The sequence below is a fragment of the Chenopodium album genome, chromosome 6 (assembly GCF_948465745.1).
Source record: "Chenopodium album chromosome 6, dcCheAlbu1.1, whole genome shotgun sequence".
NCBI lineage: Eukaryota > Viridiplantae > Streptophyta > Magnoliopsida > Caryophyllales > Amaranthaceae > Chenopodium > Chenopodium album.
This window is the reverse complement of record NC_137839.1, coordinates 17,977,243-17,983,890: the sequence shown is the minus strand read 5'-3', so window position 1 is coordinate 17,983,890 and position 6,648 is coordinate 17,977,243. Positions and strand designations below refer to the sequence as shown.

General features: G+C 35.1%; 1 long non-coding RNA gene across 1 annotated transcript; it reads left to right on the top strand.

Annotated features, from left to right (window-relative positions):
* The first annotated feature begins 4,132 nt into the window (after positions 1-4,132).
* Positions 4,133-4,757, top strand: LOC145634688 (uncharacterized). Its single transcript, XR_014113486.1, has 2 exons — positions 4,133-4,279; positions 4,526-4,757. It is a non-coding gene; the product is annotated as an uncharacterized LOC145634688 (long non-coding RNA).
* The last annotated feature ends 1,891 nt before the right edge of the window (positions 4,758-6,648 follow it).

The window sequence follows — 6,648 nt, the reverse complement described above, 5'->3', positions numbered from 1 at the left end:
CGCAAAAATAGAGTACGTAGTACTAAAACAGAGCACAAATTCAAATTGAGCATGACATCATTTTTCAAGCAATTAAACAATTTCTTGCAACACTATGGTGATTATTGTGACAAACTGGACAAGAATTGCTAGCAAAAACATCAAGAACAAGTCACATTGTTCTTCACGACCTTAAGAGGTCCAACAATGGCAAATTGCTCATTTCTTCACCAAATTGAGTCAAACAAGTCTCAAATTACTCCCAAGGAAATATACAAACATAATCAAGCAATTTCATGGCATAAAACTTGACAAACAAAGCAAATTGAGCATTATAAATTTCGAATTTTAATGAAATTCGTGAATAAACATGCCAGGAATTCATAAAAACTGATGTGAGTTTGAAGAAAACTTACATAGATCAGGAAAATAGATGAAAAGAGCTTTGATTTGCAACAAATTTGAGCAAATTCGGTTGAGAAACGAGCAAGCAATGAGCAATTGAAGTTTCGGACTTCTTTCGAGCAGTTTCGCGATGAACAAAGCAGCGAAATGAAGAGGAAGGGGGTATTTAAGGAAATCCCCGTGCTGGCGCCAGGCCCTATGCATTGGCGTCACATATTTGGCTTGGCGCCTAGCGCCAATATCAGCGCCAGGCACCAGTTTTATCCTCGTCGAAACTCTGATTTGTTTTTTATCCGTTTGGCTGATTTTCTCTATAAATAGCCTCCTAAAACCTCCGTTTTCATCATCAATTCTCTCTAATTCTCATATATTGTTTAGTTTTCTTATTCTCTCTAGTTTTTTAAGAATTCTTCTCTCTCTAATTTTCTCTACAAAATTCCGCATTCACAATTTCTGAGGGTTTGGTCCCAAATCTCTATTTCAATTATTTAATTTAATTATTTGTTTATTATTTTCCTTGAAGTTACTAATGTGTGTATTTTGTTATTAGAAAGAGATACGAGGCATCCAAGTAAATTCTTTAATTGTTTGCATTGTTATTATGATATAGAAATCATGTCTAGGTTGTTATTATGATTCCTAGTATCATGTTAGGATGCTTGATGTTTTGAATGACAACAATGATTCCTAGTATCATGTTTAGGGAAAAGGTTATAATATCAAATATGATTATTATGATTCCTACAATGCTTCCCATTCTTTTCCTAATATCATGTTAGTATCATGTTAGGGTTAAAGCTTTGATTTTTATTGCTTAGTGACATGCTAGGGTTTGTTATTAATCTTGTTAGTATCATGCCTAGGATCTTGCTATTATTATGCTTTAACAAGAGCATGATTATTTCTATGATTTATAATTATTTTGATGATGATTATTTTTATTATAATTATTATTTATTGTTATGATGATTATTATGTTAATTGATATTTATTGTTATTGCTTGATCACGCCTTTTATGCATGTTTAAAGGGAATTTGTACTTGTAATCATGCTTAATAAGATAATTAATAATCTTGTTTAGATTTAATATGATTATAATTCAAGTGATCGCCAATAATAGTTTTATTTGTGCATTAATATTCAACCAACATAGATAAACATGTTTAGGATTAATCCTATTGATTTCATGTTAGTTAGAAAGCGCACATGAATACGATTAGAATAAAGTAGAGGTCTATTGTTAGGGCAGGTTCAATCTCTTTTAGGTTGGATTTGTACCTTCATCCCCGAACTGCCAGTCATGGTTCCAGACCTATTGGAGTTGACGATCTCCTGGATCGTTAAGGGGTGTAACCTTCACCTCGTGAACGGTTTACAAGTTCCTAAAACTTGTTGGTGACTCTTTTGCTCTATCTTCTTTCCCTTTGGACGCCACCGTACTTTAGTGTATGATCACAGTGGGGTTCAAGTTTGGGGTAATGCTTGAAATATTCCCTACAATAGCTAAAGCATTTAACTCAATTTTCTGATAGTCTTCTTTATCAAAATCAGAAATAAGTTTAGGAACTACCTCATTTTTATCATTGGTTGCGGTTACCTCAAAATTTCCAGATTCAATTACAGGCCAAACCTGTTAATTTTCAGCCTTGATGAATATTCTCATCCTGTTTTTCCAGTAGGTGTAAAACTTACCATTGAACATAGGTGGACGTTGGGTAGAATACCTTTCTTCAAGTTTCTCTTTGTAATTCATAACTCCTCAGGAACTTACTCACCAAAGTTATCTACTTGCACATGAGAACCGAGCTCTGATACCAATTGTTAGTTGAGACAAACACTACAAGAGGGGGTGAATTATATGTGAGTTCCTAGTGACTAATTTTTCAAAATATAAAACAGAATGTAAAGGAACTTGCAATGCACACATATTTTTACGAGGAAACCTTCTAAGGCCCAACTAAAGTAAAACTTCAACCCTTTTAAGGGATTTCCAAAGCCAAACCAATTTACTATAAGAAGGCAAACATACAAATTACAACCTATTATAATCAGACCTTTATTCACAAGTTCCAGACTGAACTTGCTACACAGTAGGACCCTATCTTACCCAACCTAAGTCTCTAACTTAGATTCACTCGTGCTCCCTGAGCACTACACACTCAGCTTCAACCTAGAAGCCTACAACACTTATGCAAAGATAAATTACACACACCCAAGAACCCAACCAATACAAAATATAGACCCTTAGTATATGAAAGGCAAGCTACACATGAAACCCGAAATTAATATGACAAAGTTATGGACTTGGCAAACTTACACAATTAAGCACACTTTGATTTCTTCACGCATAAAACTCACAGAAAAATAATGAAGTGGGATTTCTACAACTTATACAAGACTTGCTTGTATAAAAAGTAGGGTTTTCAAAAGATAAATATGTTAAATTATCAAAATCCCAAAACACGGTTTTTAAGTAAATCTATTTTAAAGAAAACCTTTTAAAAAACTCATCAAAGATAAATTATCAAAAAGAATAATATCTTTTTGATAATAAGTTTTTAAGAAGTAAATCATTTAGAAAATCTTTTCTTAAAAACTTATCTTTTTAGAATTTCCTATTTTAAGAAGCTTGCCAAGCTTTTTTGTCAGTTTTCTAATAAGTCTCATGCGTAACCCTGGCAATCATATTTACAGCAAATCGAAAAGATAAAAACTTAACAATAATAATTTGCTTCCATTACTAGAATTAAGGTTATTTTTGAAGGAAAAAAATCCCTCGAAAATACTCTGATTTCCGACAGTAATCGTGTTTCCAATGGAATTTCGTTGGAAAGTGGCGTCGTAAAAGTGTTGGTAGGAAAATCAACCTTTTCCGACGGAAATTCCGTCGAAAACACTTTTTGGACAGAAATTTCCGTCGTTAGAGGTTTTTCAGGCCTAGAAAAGTCCGTTAGAAATTTTCGACGGAAATGCAATTCCGTATAAAAAACCCAGTAAATTTTTTTTTTTTTAAAAAAAAAAGAGGCTACACCACCCCATACCTCCACCAGCCCCCACCACCTCCACCGCAACAAATAAAACTAACTACTCAAATATTCCCCACAACCACCACCTACCCCACCACCACCTCACGACCTCACCCCCCCCCCCCTTAACCTCCACCGACCCGCACCTCTCAACTAGCCCCAACCCCACACCATGACCACCACCAGCCCAAACCCCACAACACTACCACCGTTCACCACAAAAAAGAAATAAAAAATAAAATTAACCAAAAAAAAAAAAAATCATCACAACATGTAGATCTAAAGTTAACCACCAAAACAACGACAATTAACCCAAAAAATGTCGAAACAAGTAGATCGAACATATCGAATTTTAGTAAAAATAATAATAAAATTAACCACAAAAATTAAAAGGATTCAAATAAATATATAATTATTAGGGCTGGCAAAAACTGACCCGACCCGAAAACCCAACCTGAACCCGACCTAAAAAAAGCGGGTTAGGGTTGAGTTTTTCGACCCGAAAACTTAAATGGGTTGACACGAACCCGAACCCGAAATTAAATGGATTAGGTTAAGGTTGAAAATCTCAACCCGAAAACTACCCACTTAACCCGAAAACATAGTTGGGTCGAAATCAGGTCGGGTTAACCCGAACCTGACTTGAATAACCCGAAAAAAATAAGAAAAAAAAAACTTTAAAAAAGCCCTAAAGTAACCAGCCCAAGCCTTAATTCATGCCCATATAAAAAGTAAAACCCTAGGGGTTCTTTTATCAGTTATAGCCGCTCAACACCCCTCCTCTTTCTCTCTTAATTTTATAATTTTCTCCCTCTAAAATCTCAAGCTCTCCACGCTTCTTTAAGGGCTTCAATCATCAATCTTTAAGGTAATTTCAACAACAATAATCTATGTGTGAGGTTACTATGTATCAGATTTATATTTTATTACGCTATTAATTCGTATTATTACTTCGTATTATCGTATCTTTTGCATGTTTATTTAGTATTTGCTACTTGATTTAAATACGATTGTGTTTATATTATTACCTCGATTGTGTTTATATTATTTGCTATGGTTGAATCGGGCCTTTGGGATATTAACTCGATCTTTAATGTTTTTTTTCTTTTTGTAGCAGCCAAGATCCTCAATTGCAAAGCTTGTTATTATCATGAACAAGAATGGTACGCCACCACTTGCATCGCCTGCCCAAAATTGAAGTTTTTGTTTATAACCTGTAAAAACATTTATATGTTTTTAACTTTTTGTAATTTGCTATGTAAATCTTACATTAAATAGACTTGGGTTTGTAAATTGTAATATATTAAGAGTTAAGTAATGTTTATCAGGTTTTTGTATGGATTTAATTGTGGTTTAAAAGAAATCAGATTATTTAAACAAATTAGGTTGTTTGGGTCGGGTCAACCCGGATATAGCAACCTGATTCAAAACCCAAAGGTAAAATAAGGTCAAATAAGGTCAATTTCGGGTTGACCCGAACCTGAAAATATCAGGTTCAGGTTGGAGTTTTCAACTCGAAAAGTTAAATGGATTAGCTTCGGGTTGGGGGGTAGTTGACCTGAACACAAACCCGACCCAACCTGATCCGTTTGCCAGCCCTAACAATTATCCTCAAAAATTTATAAACTGATATTACAATTACTTGAAAAATTAACCATAATAAGAAATTTATTAAATAAAATACAGCTAGATCTACAATCTAAACTAAACTAAAACAAGATCTATAATACTTGAGCGGTTGACGATTCTCGCGACGGTGGTTGTGCAATTGATGTTGTTACACGTTGTCGGTGTTATGGTGGTCACCGTTGTTGCACGATTGTAATGGTGTTCATTGTTATTGGTAGTTGGTGATGGCGGTGGGGTTAGGAGAAAAGAAACAGGCGGACAGAGAAGAGGACGGACAGAGAAGAGGAAAGAAGGAGAAGGAAAGAGAAGAGGCGGATCAGAGGAGAGAAGAAGAGGAGAGAGGAAGAGAAGAGAAGAGAGGAAAGAAGGAAGAGAGGACAGAAGAGAAGGGTGGTTAGGTGATAGGGGCTAGGTAGGTCGTTAAACTAATACCCTAATCAAATTAATCATTTATAATCCTAAACTACCCTAATACAAGAATAGGGGCATGTAAAGGGTCGAACCACTAAGGAAGCTCACTTGTCTAACATCAATATCACTAATGCAAGAGTAAAAAGAGGAATGTTTTTGTTGGTTTTTGGATAAAAAGCACTAAAACTACTGTAGACACCCATTTGTGTCTCCCCAAAACCAAACCCAGTGATGAGTACCTTTCGCGTCGAATCATAATCGAATGAAGTGAAAGTGTGGAAAGTCTAGTGTTGCGGAATGTTTTTATTTTCTTTTCTCTTCTCTTTGTTTTTTGAAAACTTATTTTTGAGAAAACAGCCAATCCAGTTTGGTTGGTCCATGATATGGGTCCAATAGTAGTGTAGTTGGATAGGGCTTACAAAGAGCTTTCCAACGATATATTATAAGCCCAATTCCGATGAATGTTGAGGAAGTTATGGCCAATTTACTAAACTGGGCCCGGTTTGAGCTTTATGTGCGGCCCAATGATCTACGGGAAGGCCTAATATGATTTATCATTCCTAATGCAATTAGGAATGGTTTTAGTCTTCTATTTTCTTCTAGAAGGTTCTTTTCATTCCTAATTCAATCAGCATTGATAAATTGACTTTTGTTGACTTTTCAGAGTTTTAATCAAAATCAAATAGCATTTTCGAGGAAATTATATGATTTTATCCTCCAGTACGGCAAACTTATCGGATTTTCGAAAACGCGTTAAAATTAGGTTTGGCGCCTGACCCCAGGCCTTGGCGCCTGGAACCAGGCCTGGCGCTAGCCATTGGCGCCTGACACTAGTGTTGGTGCCTGGCGCCAACTCTTTTTTTTGTGCGTCAGACTCTGTTTTGTTTAATTTATCTTTTTGGCTGATTTTCTCTATAAATATCGCATTAAAAACTCCGTTTTCTTCATTCATTCATCATCAATTCTCATCTACATTCATCTACAATCAGTTTTAATTAGCATTCATCAATTCTTTCTTTCTTTAAACTTTGTCTTTCATACAAAATTCCGCATTCGCAAGATCTAGAAACACCTAGCCATATTCGAAGTTGCCTTGGCCCTAGACGTGAAAGGTTTAATTTCTGAGGGTTTGGTCCCAAATCTCTATTTCCATTATTTAATTTAATTGTTTTGATTATTATTTTTCTTGAAGTTACT